General features: G+C 39.1%; 1 long non-coding RNA gene across 1 annotated transcript; it reads right to left on the bottom strand.

The window, feature by feature from the left end:
- Positions 1-11,617: 11,617 nt before the first annotated feature.
- On the bottom strand, positions 11,618-15,068 carry LOC126917172 (uncharacterized). Its single transcript, XR_007710877.1, has 2 exons — positions 12,924-15,068; positions 11,618-12,851 (listed from the first exon to the last, which is right to left on the bottom strand). It is a non-coding gene; the product is annotated as an uncharacterized LOC126917172 (long non-coding RNA).
- Positions 15,069-15,527: the final 459 nt, after the last annotated feature.

Below are 15,527 nucleotides of genomic sequence, written 5' to 3'. Positions count from 1 at the left end.
ACATTTCAACTTTAACGAACTTCATAAAATAATATTTCAAACAGATATGACTGAAAAATAAAAAATAATTGTAGCTTTAAGAACATCGTTCCTGAAAGGATCGATGGATTAACTTACGAATGAAGTTAATAACAACGAACACCATCGAGTTCGTTTTGAAGTTCTACTGAGACGAAGGTCTATTTACTCGAAAATGGTCCTCGAAAATAAATCATCGCACAGTAGAAAGTAGTGAAAGATACACGTATAATGGAGCGGGATAATTTATTGGTAGAAGCGTGACTTCTGCCTCCATTATGCAAAATCTTGACACGGTTTCCCGGGTGCATTTCAAACCAGCCACTCGAAATATCGGTCCAGCGAAAAATGGTGCCGAGGGCAAGAGTCATCAATTACGATTGGAAATAAATCGAAGGCAGATGCGACGAGTGCCTACAGGCCTTTCCCGCCGGGTCTCCGATTTTTCTCACCCCTCGCACCTCCCGCGGACAATACGACTGTTTTCAGCAAATACAAAACGATACACGAGCCCAACCACCCTCTTGCATTCTACTCTGTCGCACCCTAGTCGAATTCCTGGAGGCCCCGTTGCTTTCCTTTCCCAAATATGCTTTTAAAATTGAAGTGTATTTACGTGAAAATGGATTTCTAGTAGTATCGACTTGTAAATATTTTATCGGACATATTTCCAAACGGTGTGCTTATAATTTCAAAAATATTATAAATTGGTAAGTTCATTTTATCTTTTATTGGATGCTTGTTAATTAGAAGTTTGCAAGTTTGTTTCACCGTAAAAGGTGTTTTATTTTTAATTTAAAAGATTTGAACGCTTAAGGTCTGAAAGTTTATTTTATTTTTAATTTGAATATTGTCGAGCAAGCGTGTCTGGTGAAATACTCTAATATAGAATAAAGCAGAGAATTTTATCGGAAATACGTGGTTCCTGTGGTTCCCTTTCGACAGCTTAATAAACAACACGACGACTGTGATTTGGGAAAACTGTAACGAGGTACGATACCATTTTATCAACTGACCACAGGAAGTTAGGCGCGAGTTCTTCGATAACGCTTCTTTAGACAAATCGTAAGAATGGTAACGAAGCACATTAGCATTCCTATTAAGGAAACGATTCATATTTCACAACTTTATGAAAATATTATTTTCTATAAAAATTGCCGATCATATATGAATCGTACAGATCTCAGATTAATCATGGTTAATCGTTTGAATATTGAAAACAGGTGCTAATTATGTACTCGCTAGTACTCGAACCAATCCGTTTCATTCTCAGTAGCTTCGTTTACAGTCAATTCCAGAATCTAATTTCGTGCACGATGCGGGGAATGTAGACATACGTCTTCCCTAAATACGAGCAGATTGGGAGCATGTCCTCGCGAGAACAAGGCTAAAGGCACGATCAACCTGACACTGTCTCTAGTCTCTTCGTGCTTCGTTCTCGTTTCGTTTCCATGCTCGTACGTCGCGCGTGTTTTGACAGAAACGCATCTGTCTGGTTCCATTTATTTCTTTCTTCGTTCACAATCTTCTTCGTCGTCGTTGAAACCCGTCGGAGAGTCGTGGTGATCGTTGAAGCGGAATCCAATGCCGCCTGGAAGAGTAGGAATAACCTGATGGAGAGTGGATCCTCGAGGATTTGTAATCTTCTAATGATACGGCGCAGGTTGCAGATTACTGGACTGTGCCTGTGTACCTTGGACGAGAGGGTTCAACCTTTGGAACTACTCTTTCTTTCCTCCTGCTATAGGATTACGTAAGCGATTATTTTTTATGCTCTCCTCACAGGTTTAATTCACGCCTATGGTTTGATTTTCCTTGCAGGTCATTGTAATCCTTCAGATAAGGCACTTTGATATTTCTTCCATGGCTTTTGTGTATTTCTTCGTGTTTGATATAGGATCTGACGACAGATTTTGCAGCAGTGATATTGTGCTGTATTTTTCAAAAGTATTTTATAATAAGCGTCCAAATACCTTTTCGAGCCACTGTACACGATTTATAAGTAAGAATTGTTTATCTTTCATTGTTTCCTATACTTAGAGATGCTCGTGCTTGTAGTGAATTGCAGAGAAATGATGGCCATATAGCCAGAACTGCTTAACATGACGGGGATTGCTCGTTTGACTGCGTCTATCGCGTTACAATGAGCACATATGCCTGCATGCTTGTCGATGTTCGACTCGAATGAGTTTCAAACACGCTGGACGAGCTCTCTTATTCCACGCGGTGGGTCCTCGTAAAAGACAGGACGTGCACGCGTAACGTTCGTTCAGAAGTTAACACGTCACAAACAGTCGTTTCGTGATCGCGAAATTCATTCAAAGCAGATCGTATACCTCTCTTTCATTCTATGTTGATTTCACATCTTCTTCTTCTTCATTCTTCCAAACAGAGGTATTCCAAATATACAATCACTCATAAAGATATTTCAATACTTACCATGAAAAACTTTTATGTTATGTTGTTGTGTTTTACGAATTTTCAGATTTCTTTCAAATTTTATCAATATAATCATAACAATCCAGTTCTTTCTAGAGTGCTAATAACATGTGACAATGCCATGCATAACGTTTGTGGCGACACTCGACCTCGCAAATTTCCAACGGTTTCGCGGCACAAGGTGCTTTATCTTAAAAGCGCTATGCCGACGAGCCTTAGGTGACATCGATATCCCAACGGCTCCTTCGCCGAATTTTTGGGAGATCGCACACGTGGCAGTCGTCGCGGACTTCTAACAAACGCGCGCGATATCGATGGCTAACAAAGAAAAGAATCGGCGTGGCTTTTGAATCAAAGAGATTCAGTCTGCCCCGAGCTGCGAAGTGCGAAGGATTACGTGAAACGAGCGCTCTACTTCCTATAACCTGCGTCGAGCATTGATCGTTACCAAGCGTTGCCAACTGTTAATTGTTAATTGTTACTTGTGTTAATTGTTGTTTGTTGCTAGTTGTTATTGGACGTCAGTTGTTAAGTTAATAAACGTTTTTGTTGAAACATCTGAGCATTCCTTCTACACCTATCACGACATACCACTTCACATTCATAGTATCTTCCTTAAAGGTGTCGTCAGGTGTTGGAATATTTTCATGAGCTACTGTACGTAGCAAGCGTATGAAATTTTCTTAAGCTTATGATGTAACAGGATTATACGTATACTCGGAAGACTGAACTTTCAAAGATTCAATTATTACTAATTAACACTTTGACTGCCACGCCGAAATCACATGTTTCGCTCAGGACACCACGGCAGTATTTTTATTATTCTAAACATATAATAACAAAATAGTAATAAATTGATGATGTAAGACAACATTCTTTCCCAATGGACCGTTTATCTAATTAGTGGTCACGGGTGACCACGTGGCGCCTTGATAACAGTTGATAGCGACGTATTATAACGAGGCTTCGTTTATTTCAACAAACCATTCGCATTCGTTATTTCGTCGTAAGTAAAACGTCCAGAATATATTAATGAAACGTGTAAAAGGTATTAGTAAACAGTATTTGCTCATTGTATATATAATAGTAAGGTATGTTCACACTTCTAGCTTCAATTATATGATTATAAAGCAGCATTTACGGTTATTTTCTAAGGTGTGTTTATAATAATACTCGTAGATTACCCCTCAAAGATATGGATGCAAACTTAGTGCACCGTTAGATGCAAGATTTGTTCTCATTTTTTTTATTATTAATGTTAAATATGTGACCAACGTGGCAATCAAAGTGTTAGGAAGGAAAGTAATGCTGTTATTAAAAATTTCTTAATATTCTTCGATTCATTTCATTTTTGTTTTGTAATTTCAATCCTAGTAGACAGTTTGATCCGTCTTAGCGTGAAATGAAGCGCGTTGTCGGCGCCGTGCGTGCACGTGGGCGCGTTCGCATGCTCGTGGATCGCCTGGAAGGGCCCGCTGCCCCGTCGAGTTTTGTGTGCCAACAAGCTAAATGCGTTTCACGGATGGCCGCCTTCGATCAATGCAGCTCGATTCGATGAGTGCGTGGACTCGTAAGAACTTGTTCGGCCAAGTGGACCAGGGGACCAGTCATCGGGGATCTCTCGTTTTCACGTTACTGGTAGGCGTCGATTAAGATGATACCCAACTGCAGGCTGCCAAAGAAGCAACGTCTTCGTGTTATACGATTTTTGTTTCAAAGAGAGAAAGAGCGAGTTCTATTTCTCGCGGGTTGGAATGCTCTTAAAATACTTGGAGTATCTTTAAAATAGTTTAATACTTCACCTTGGAGTATTTTGAAATATTTTAGTATCGTGAAATACTTAGGTATTGCTTAATTGAACCCTTTAAAACGTATTTTGTTTGAAAATAACATGCTGCAAGCAGAAAACAAGCGAAGAAGCGGATCATTAGTAACATGTAGAAGCACCTGCCTGCGCGATATCATAATTTATGGGTGGCAGGGTAACGATTAGGTAATAAATAGTGGGAGCGACCATCCAGCCTTTCTATCTCTTTTTCTCTAGCTTGTCTCGTCATTTGATTCGTTTCCATTCAACTTGGGGGAGTGAATTAATAAAAAGACCCCCGGCTGCTCCTCGCCGCACAGATGTGGCCCCTCCGCGAAGGGGGTGTTTCTTTTATTTTTATTGCCAAGGGTTAATAGAATAGTTTGCATTCTCCGAATGTCGAAGTACAAAAGTATATTACATTCTACTCCCGCTTGTTTTCTCTTTCTCTTTCTTGTACTATGAACAAGAACAGAGACTGATAAAGATCTATTTTAAAAATATAAAATGTAGCTTGGTTCGCTCAATGTCTCGATTAAATAAAAATCAATATTCCGTGGAATAGATAATCGAACAAAAGGATCGCAGAGAGTCGTGAGCTATTCTAAGTGAAATTCTACCGTATGCAAAATTTACGTCGATCGACGATCAACCCCCATTAAACAGGGGCTTTGATAGGGACTCGTGTAACGGGGTTAATAGTTTTCCTTGGGTTTCGCGCGTCGAGTGGTCGCACGTGCACATTTATCGTGATTTATGGTTTTTTCCGCGGCGTCCGTGCACCGTTTCAACGCCCTTCTTCTTCTTTTGCATTTAACGGGGGCAGGATTTGAATACGCAGGCCGATTCGAATGCGCGAGCTTGCTATGCGTGACGCTCGGGAAGCTCGTGTAATTGCTCGTCGCAGGTGAACGAAACGGGACGCCTCGAGGGTGATAATTTATTCCTCCTGCTCGAGTAACATGTGCTAATTTTATCAGCCAGCCCGTGAAATTGGTATTTAACGAATTCTTCCAAATTTTAATTCTATCAATTTATAGAAATTAATTATAGGTATAAAAATCTCATGTAAATGTTATTTACACTAAAATAGATTTATCTATATCTACTCGAATTATTTTCAGGTAAAGAAGAACATCGATCATCGCAGAATGTACGTTCTTTGACAGTGATGACGATTGGTCACAGGAAATTTGAAAACCGACCGATTTTCTTTCTCGATGAACTTGCCGTGAAAGAAGGAACGAATCGCGGAATGGAGAACGATACACGGATTCCTCAGACCCTTCGTGGTTCGAGACTTACGATCGGACAGAAAAGGGGTTCGAGGACGAATTCTTTTAACCCTCCGTTCAATTCTTTCGATCGACTGCGCAACTCTTTATGGTCTGAAATTGAGATAACCAGGTGATACGGTGACGTGTCGTGGCGGAAAATTGAGCAACCAGAGAATTTCCAGCTGATTTCACGAGGTCTCCGTGAAGCAGTAATTCCTCCTCACGAACGATTTTTTCGAACGTGATATATTTTCGATACACGACATAAATGATCTTTTGGAAATCTAGAATAATAAAAGAATCTATTCTAAACATACTTAAATGTTTTGGTTTTCATAACGATAAATATACAATATGAAAAAGAAACAATAAGAATTACATCTAGATGAGACAAATAAGAATTTATCATTGTTTTAAGTGAAGGAGGGCTGAGAGAAGAAGGGTTGACAAAAAAGGAAAGAAAAGAAAATAGACAGGTTCTGAAGAAACCGATTATTCGCATATTAACGAGCTTGCACCGAACCGTGATTAGCATGTCACCTAATTTACCGTATCCGGCGCAGTCCGCTCTTGGACATTTATTTAAATTTTACGCTGTTCCCCGGTGCAGATGCGCGAAAAAGGGGTACACGTCTGTCAACATCCGTGAAATCGCGCGCCCTTCGAGGACAAAGGCCTACGTAGCTCGTCGTACGTTCGGTTACTAATTGGCTCATTCTGGATCCTTCGAAATATTAATTCTTTTCCTTTTGACAATCTCGAACAATCTAAAATTCAATTTGTTTTACTTGAAGCTTCCTATAGATGACTTTTTATTATTTGTTAAAAATTCCTAAGCAAGGAAAAAACATAAAGCTCCCGATTAATGAAACGAAATTAATTTTTAATATATAATGCAATTAATCTTCTACGATCACGCACAATTAGAAATTTCACAGAAATGATTGCGAAGTTTATTAAGAATTTCCAAATAAGAGAAATACATAATATGTAGCAATCTACATATATGAATCAGTGAAATTAATCAAATTCTTTCAATCGTACGAATCGCGAAAGTATGTACACAGCGATGTTGGCTCGTTTAATTGAATTCGTTCGTGGTCAAAGCGCCCTCGACGATATGATAGCGGTCGAATCCCAAGGATTCCAGACGATCCCCGATTCCGCGGGGCTTACAAGTTCTCTCCCGCATACTCAGGTGTTCGCTCCCACAGGCTTGATCCACCGCTCAGGGATATTTAAGTGTTTGACGTTCGTATTACGCCGAAATCCACTCGTTTCTCGGCTGATTCGCACGGAGAAAGGAAGGTCCATGCGTGATCAAGATGAAATAGAACATAGTCGGAAGAGACAATTGTTTGATGATAAAGAAACAGTTTTTCAATAAAACAAGGAATAGTAATAGGTTCTCAAGAAGATACGAGGTACTCGTTTGAAAGATGGAAGAGTATCAAAGAATTTCTGAAGTTACTTCGAAATGTTTTCGATCCAAAGCATAACAATTCAAAATCAAAATATGAATTTCGTCAGAATGAAATGGGATTGATTCAGAGGAACCATCTTTGAATAAAACAAGGAATAATCGAAAAATTCAAAAAGATACCGCACGTCTGAAATGTTGAGGTTATTAGATGTATAAAGAGAGAAAACGCGTGGATAAAGTGTAAGGTACAAAATATATATATTTAATTTAATAGAGAAGTGTAATAATAAGTAGGAATACAATTTGAGCTGGTCCAGATCCGCACGCTAGCAGTGTTACCTTATAACTGAAAAACCCCGAAGCCAACGTCGCCTGTCTACTGTTTATGGTCTGCCTCCCTGCTATTCTTTTGTCTATATGCTGTCGATGGCTTCAGCGCTTGAGAAAGCTAAAAAGACCAGATGTGGAGTTTTCCTAGAAGTGGTGAGCACTTCAACATGAAAAATGAAAGAAAAGTGAAAAGACACGGAAGAATATTTGTAATTATCCGAAAATATGAAATATTTTATACAGGACGTAATAAAATAAATTTGTCGATTGAAACGGGAGCCAGATCGATTGAAATAAATATGGAAATACGAAAGGAGCTTCGTTCCCTCCCGGAGTAAAAATGAAGAAAGGCGACGTCGAAGTTCACGGGACCCTCGGATGAAATCCACGCACGGCTTATCCCGGCTTATTCCGGCTTATCCCAATCATTTCTGCCCCGCTCGTCTCCTTCCTGGTGCCAATTACGTCAAATCAACGTCACGGGGCAATGTGAACGTGCGACGCGTGCATGGTACAGGTACCAAGACATCTAGGTAACGGAACAATATCGTCGAATCGATAAAACGAAAGGGGGACGTTTTCGTCGATCCTTTTTTAATTTCCGGCTCGACCTCCTATTCTCGAGTGCTCGAATTCAATGAAAATTGTTGGAGATGGATTTTCACATGTTATTGAATCTCATTTTTCTATGGTTTGTACGCGTTATACGTATCATTACGACCGAATAGAGATAAGGAAATGATGGGACAAGTAAGAGAACAAATAAGCAAAGAAACCTAAACAAATACACCCAAAACGTAAATAAGCAAACCAAGAATGTAAAGGAAACTATGGAGAGAGTAAATAAGTAAACAGAGAACGTAAACAAATAAATTATGTCTCATATTTATATATTTGTGCCATAATTATTACTTCCTTTAAGATCGTAAACTTCAATCTTTTATCCTATCTTTATCGTAAATACCCGATTGATACGTTAGATGAATCAATGAAACGAGAGAAATGAGTGCAGCAACGATAACGATCTTGAAACAGGATTCTGGGACTGAGTCCTGAATCGAACGGTGACTTTAAACAACGTCCCCGCGACGGCGTAACGAAATCGTATTCAAAGCGGCGCGACGATTTGCATATCGCAATGTCACGAACGCCCCTTGTTCTACACCACTGAAGGAACATCTGCATCATAAAAAACACGGTGCAAAGTGGATTACGGTAATGGATAGCTCACGATCGAACGTATTTGACTGCTGAATGATCAGACTACGGATAACGTAATCATTCGTCTAGCCAGTCAGTGCGAAACGACATACGTTTCTGAATTATTTCATAGGGTAAATTTAAGAGAAATAAATCTCCGATTCTATTACTTGTTGCTTTACAACTATGCTTCGTTTACAAGCAACGACCGAATTCTATTTTTCGAAAAAATTATTCATCCATAAAAGGAGCTTCGAAATCTCCAAATCGTGACGTTTCAATGGCATCATTTTCTTAAAGCACAGATTAAACACGTCTAACATACTAAATACAGAAAGCCCTCGACAAGGGCTGGGAAGCATTTGTTCGTTCGAATCGTTTGTCAGAATGGTCAGAAAGAATCGTGAGGGTCGGTCAAACATTCAAAGTTGCGTATATATCCTTTACGCCCGTCGCCATACGAATCTAATTGGCACTAATTTTCCGGACCTGTTCCGAGCATAGGAGAAACGCAAACAAGGAATACGGGGATACGCTCAATCGCTCGCACAATGTTGACCCTACAGTTCCATGGACGGAACAGAGAGGAACGAATGGAATATAATACCTCCACCCCCGCCTGGCAAACGAACTGCCAAAGCGTTCCATTCATTCCGCTAGGGAGCCGCACGAGTATTGACAGCCGGTCATTAGAAGCACCAGCGAAATACAGAGGTGGTTGTGTTATGCATGGACTCGTACAGGATCGTTCAAAGAGACACGAGCTGGACAATGGCGAGTATAGCCTGATTACGGCGGAGAGTGGTAATTTTGGAAGAATCGGAGATATTGTGGCAGTAAAATTATTTCTTCAGGCCAAGCCATTTTCGGGCCAATTCCTCTCCCTGGTTTCCAACTTCTGGTTTCTAATTGGTTTCTAACTTCACCTTTAAAATGGACGTAATTGGCCAATCCAAATATGTGTCATTAGTGTAAAAAATACAAATTCATGATAATATGATGAAAATTCTAGTTAGGAAGCATCAAATGTTCAGTTTTTTAAGTCCTAACTGCGCACAATAATGCTTGTATTAAAAACATCATGAACTTTAACCCTTTGAGTGCTGTGGGCGCATATAGGTGTCTGGCGAAAGCTATCGGTGTGGACTAAGGACATATATATGCGTTTTCTGTAAGTGCCCGGCATGGACTAAGGACGCATGTATGGGTTTTTCAATTTTTCCGAACACCTACACAGAAGTAATACTATTACGTTTGTGTGAAATAAACATAAATGCATTCCTTACGGCAGTAAACAAATGCCAATAGTGCCTCGTTATTGTTGAAGTGGTCACCGCTTGTAAGAAAACTCTACATCTGGTTTTTTTAATTTTCTCAAGCATTGAATTTTTCACACACAACTAAATTATTAACTTGTGTTATATTTACTAAATTTTGGGTTTCTAGTTTATTGTTTTCTAGTTTATTACAAAAATTCTAGTTAACTGTAAATTTCAATGTTTATAATAAATAGTTAAAAATAACTAAAAAATAACGCTCTTGAATCATTTAATCTCGTGCAAAAGAATTACTATAACTTATTACGATTTGCGCTTTGAATAGTCAATCAACAGAGTTCAGTCTAACGAAAAAGTATTCCGTCCACAGCGATCGTCAGCGCTAGACGCGCGCCGTCCGTACGGACGGCATAGGCCGCGAGTATTCAGCACTCAAAGGGTTTAAAGCTTTCTCAGTTTATAAATTGGTGAAGATAGGACAGTTTAGAGGGATTGTTTGTCTTTCTACGATTAAAAAAAGTTCTTCGCGTGTTTGCTATCATCGTCACGTACATTGTCTGTCATAAATATTACGAAGCTTATTTACGTTACGTTTTGCAAGGACTCATATTCTCGATCCAATAGCGTTTCATCAAAGATATACAAACTGAAAGGAATTAACAAAAGATACGAAACGATGAAAAGAAATGGCACAATTAAACTCATCAGCTTTGAAGCATTCTGTACTGGTACGCCCACGCACGGTAACCCATTGCAGACTTCTCGATCGCTCCATAACCGTGTAACGCGATACGGTGCGCCGCTACCTGAGCCTGAATTCGTACGTTCATCGACCGGTTCTGTCTGTCTACATGTCAGGGTCTTGGAAACGTCAGCCTGCCTTTTCGACTCTTGACTTTGACTGACGTCCGGATTGGTCCGATCGAAAGCTTCGACGGGGATATAGTCGCGAGATTGGACGTTTTGAGGGTTTATCGTAGCTATGATCCATCTGCTTGCCTCTGAAACTAGGGGTAGAAATCAGATTGTTGATTATAATACGGGAATTATATAGGGTATCTCTTTCACCAGTACTAGCGATATTTGAATACTTTTACGGAGAATTTCTTATGTTAGAGAAAGATATAGAAAGTTTACGTTCGTTGACTTGTTAGAGTCATTGTATCTTTCTCGTGCATTTTGTAAACTAATGTCGCGCATACTGCATGACAAACGGATTGTCATAGTCCACTGACTGTTAACTGATACTAAGCATGACGATGCGGCAGTGGAAATATCGCGGTCAATGAGCCATCCTAGAGAAAGTTTCACCACGAAGTGCATACAGATTCGCGTATCATGAAGATGAAACTTTTACATTTTTTAAATTCATTGTTTATCTGCACTTGAGTACAGCGGAAGGAATGTACATATTCTAGTATAACGTCACTGAGCACATATGGTTAATTGACTTTGAATAAAAAGAAGAAGAAATTTATATTTCCTGTGCTATTGTGTAAATAACGCGAAGTTGAACTTATGATTTGTAAAATTTCTTTAATCATATTCTTCCATTAAATTCCATCAGCAAGAATTTTAATTTTTATTAGAAAGAATTTAAGACATTTGTCTTAACGAATGATTGTATAGTATACAGTGCTGCGAATAATTATAAACTCAATCGGATTTTTTGATTTCTCATAATATTAAAACAAAAGTTGATAAGATCGTTTATATAATTTCATACTGTAATATAAAACAAGACGGAAGATACAACAAAGAAAAATTTTCCTCTTTCGAAATGTGGAAAAAATTAAATTTTTTCTTAAAATTGTGTTTTTGGCTGTGAAAAAATATAAAATCAATGTTCATTTTGTTACCTTTCCATTCGATGATTAGTGGATTTTCCTTTATTTTTGATTACTTCTATGAATCTGTTCGGTACACTATCTACAATTTTATTTAAAGTTTCAATATTCGTCCACGCAGGTTCTATTTCTTTCTTAAGTTCCACGGCATTTTCTGTAGGTGACTTCTCTCGACCGTAAACTTTTCTTGCTATTTCTCATAGGTTCTCGATCGGTTTCAGATCAGGACTCGCTATTGTCCATGGTAATAATTTTATTCCGAGACGTTGAAATCACTTTTATAATAATGACTGCTGTATAGAAAGGACTGCTATGTTGTTAAAAAATTGTCTTTTTATCTCCTAAGTTATTTATGAAAGGCAATAAGTTGCCATATAACGTCGCCTGATATCCTTTAATTTATCCTCTGTACGAAAACAATTTCACTTAACATATTCAGCCATGATCAATGAAGAAATAACGTAAAAAATGTGTTAAAATGTGTTGAAGATGTTGGTAAGCATCCCAGAACTTTCTTACATTTTTAAGAATTTAATACAATAAAGAGACTATACTTATTCCTGTTACGCGAAGCAATTTTCTAACTTGTAACTTGTGCCTTAGAATATTTGATTGATGATGTTAGTTCAAGCGTGCAAGGAAGTCGAGCATTCCTTTGAGTACAAGCGGTTGGTCGACATCTACACATTGTACAAGCTCACGAACTGTCCCGGTCGCGTTTCGAACAGAGACCAGAGGCAGGATATGAATATTTCGAAGCAGCGGGACACGTGGCCCCGGGTGAATCGGCGAGCATTCAGTGCACCAGGGGGTGGACAGGGGACGGTGCGCTTTCCTCTGTGAACGGGCCGACCTTTGAGCGTTGTCGCGTAGCCTTAGCCCTCCATGCTAAGCTCTCGGTAATTGCCAGCATCACGGGGGATCTAGCAGATCGATCCACGCGACTCTACGAATCGGTGCGACTGCGTTTAATTACACGTCACGTACCGTTCAAACCGGCGACGTCTCTATTATCCTGGCTCCTTGCTTCTTGCCATCGTTCCGTGCTCGTGGAACTGCCTCGTTCAACGAACGAATAAAAAAAGCGTTTTCACGTCGAGTTTCCCCTATGAACTTTTTTTTTTTTTTTGTTCTTTGGAGAGTGCAACACGTTGAATTTATAGAGGTTTCGTTAATACATTTGGTATTGATTAAATTTCCATTATTTGTACCACGTACCGGAGAATAATTTTTCTAGACAATTATAATGTTTGTTTGGATTCCATATCTTTAACTGTGTATATATAAAATTAGTTGTCTACTCACGAGCAATGAAAAATCCAGTTGAAATTTATAATTCGAAATTTGCAAGCTCTCTTCGTCTCATTTTGTGAACTCGCTCACAGTGAAGATAGTAGCTTGGACGAGTGGCGTGTTTAAAATTCAATGCGCTTTTTTTCGACAAAGCAGCGACGCAATTCGCGAAGTTAACGGTGCACGTCCGGACGCGGTAAAAGTCCAGATGAACGTCCGAGAGTCATCTCGATTGTCTTTGCGGTCTCTTCCCGCCGCGAATATCGTAAGACCGACCACAGAATTCCGACCACACGATCGTGATGTTTCGCCCTTTTTATTCTTACCGGGCTGCGAGAACGCAAAACATTATACAACCACGTCCGTGTATTGCGGAATATCGCCTTCAATTTTCCTTGCAGGGAGAATATTCGAGTATTTCTAGAACGACACGTTCAAAGAAATAAGGTGGCAGTTTCGCTTGGATCTGTAATTTTATAGTCATTAAGTGTATATGTACTCTGCTATTCTTGCTCGGGACTATTATTCTACTAATGACTAGGTAGAATAGTTCGAGATAATTTTATTAAATATTTGCACTTAACAACGAGAGGTTCTTGGAGGAGGAACGATACGGGCGACAAAACAAAAAGAAAGAAAGCGTATTTATATCATTGAAACGAGGGGAAACGGAAGGACCAAAAGCATAAGTTCTCATCGATAAAAGAGCAACGAGGAGGCTTTTTCCCTTTTTCTCGTTTTATAATCTGCCAGCTAGAATACCGAAAGGGGTAGCCTTATTGTACGACATAATTTACTGTCTGCAAACAGACGGGGCGTCGATGTAAAACATGTGCAAACACGAGCCGGATTATACCGATGCAACGTCTCCTTTCTCGTATCGTCTCACCGCCCCTCTGCCTCTCTGTTCTCTCGTTTTCTCGGTGTCGTTTTCGATTGAATGGCCGTGGAACAGGGATTTATTTCGAGCCGTGTAAAATGACTCGAGTTGTATACCTATCAGTTCTGTTACGTTATCCGACGAGAATGGCGTTCACAAAGAATAACGTTTCTCCTTTTTTCTTTTGGAGGCAAAAGATTCATCTCAATTAATCGAATGCTGTGATATTTGTTCAAATGGAGAATATTTTGTAATATATTTCACGAACATTCTGAGAACCTACGTTCTTTCGCATTTAGTGATTCCTCTAGTTTCACCTCGACCAGATCGAGGTCAAGTTTTTAATATATTAGACTAAGATTGCAGAGTAGCTGAGTTTGAGATATTGAGTATCGAGGTACTAGAAACTTCAAGAAGTTCTAAAGAATTTTTAAATCTCTCGCGTTATTCAATTCTTAATAAAATTCCACCAAACAAGTGGAAACAAGAAATCCTACGATACTTTCACGAATCGAGATTAAAATAACAAGACGAAGAGAAACGAAGGTGGAACTGTCGCAATTAACGGTATTCGACGGGAACGCGGGATTAATCAGCAAGAGGGAAAAAAGAGGATTCGCAGAGGAGAACATGGAAATAATTTCGCAAGAAGAGCAACGAGGGTTGCGACGATCGATACCGGTTTACCGTGTCTCCTCTTCGTCTCCTCCCTGGTATCCATGGTGACGTAGCAATGGCCGACGTGGACGTCGCGGCGCCTGCGTCCACGTTCATTATAATTGAATTTTCTCCCGATAAAGCGTTCTCGACGAATTTCGGCTCGACCCACCAAGGTAAAAACAGGGACGCCTACTCATGCTCTTCATGTCTGTGAACGTTGTTTAGCAACGAGGGTTGAAAGATCCTTTAAATTGCAGCTAGTCCTCCCTTTCATTCTCCTGATTTCCTTTAACATTAAACCTACCGGCGCGGTCAAATTGGCCGCTCTCGCGACTTTTACACAAATTTAACCATATTTAAACTTTATCATATCGCTTCATAATTTCTGACTTTTCCTAAAACATACATACAATATATTTTTCTGTATTTAATTTTAGTTTGCTCTTTCATTTTCTAAGAACAATTTATATTCTATTGTCTACCGTCTTATTGCCTACCGTGAGCGGTCATTTTGACCGCCCGACAAAATATGTTAGTTATTCTTAAAATAAATTCAATTAGTACAAAGAAAAGGCTACCTCAAGGTCAAATGACAAACAAAATTAATATAACAAATAATAACATCCCTCGATCAGGATAGCTACCAACTCTCAAGACACATCAACTCAGACCCATTATAATTCTAAGATCACCTAGTCCTAATCCTAATTGCCATAAAATTTAGTATTTTTTACAGTTGTTACAATTTTTCATTGTTACAAACATTTTAAAAGTCGAGAAGTTTCTTAGAGTTATTGCTCATTGTTATAAAACACGGAAAGAAGTTTCCCAACTCCACCCTTCAGTAACCGTTGATGGAGAATGGTCATCTCCAATGGTCAAAGATCACATTTTTATTTGCTATTGTCTTTTCGATTAGAATACATCTCGGTTTGTTACTCGATTACTCGACATCTAAATTTGTTATTTCTAAAACTCAGACAGAAAGCATCTCAGAGAGTTTTATGTAAAATTGTTATAAAAGGAAAAGTAAAGCATATCAAATATGACAATAATTTTGTATTCCGTACATGGTA

The sequence above is a fragment of the Bombus affinis genome, chromosome 6, assembly GCF_024516045.1.
Source record: "Bombus affinis isolate iyBomAffi1 chromosome 6, iyBomAffi1.2, whole genome shotgun sequence".
In the NCBI taxonomy this organism is placed as follows: domain Eukaryota; kingdom Metazoa; phylum Arthropoda; class Insecta; order Hymenoptera; family Apidae; genus Bombus; species Bombus affinis.
The sequence above is the reverse complement of the archived record's forward strand: the minus strand, read 5'-3'. Positions and strand labels throughout refer to the sequence as shown.